Source organism: Mus pahari, chromosome 7 (genome assembly GCF_900095145.1).
Source record: "Mus pahari chromosome 7, PAHARI_EIJ_v1.1, whole genome shotgun sequence".
NCBI lineage: Eukaryota > Metazoa > Chordata > Mammalia > Rodentia > Muridae > Mus > Mus pahari.
Window position 1 is genome coordinate 102,318,703 of NC_034596.1, and position 452 is coordinate 102,319,154.

Here is a 452-nt window from a genome sequence, read left to right on the forward strand (position 1 = left end):
AAGACCCAGCTCACACACACACACACACACACACACACACACGCACGCACACACAGGCACTGCAGCGATCTGAGACCCAGTTCTCACACACACACACACACACACACACACACACACGTGCGCGCACACACACACACACACACACAGGCACTGCAGCGATCCGATCCGAGACCCAGCTCACACACACACACATACACACACAGGCACTGCAGCGATCCGAGACCCAGCACACACACACACACACACACACACACACACACACACGCAGGCACTGCAGCAATCCAAGACCCAGCTCACACACATGCGCACACACACACACACACAGGCACTGCAGCGATCCGAGACCCAGCTCACACACACGCACACAGGCACTGCAGCGATCTGAGACCCAGCTCTCACACACACACGCACACACACACACAGGCACTGTAGCGATCCGAGACCCAGCTCAC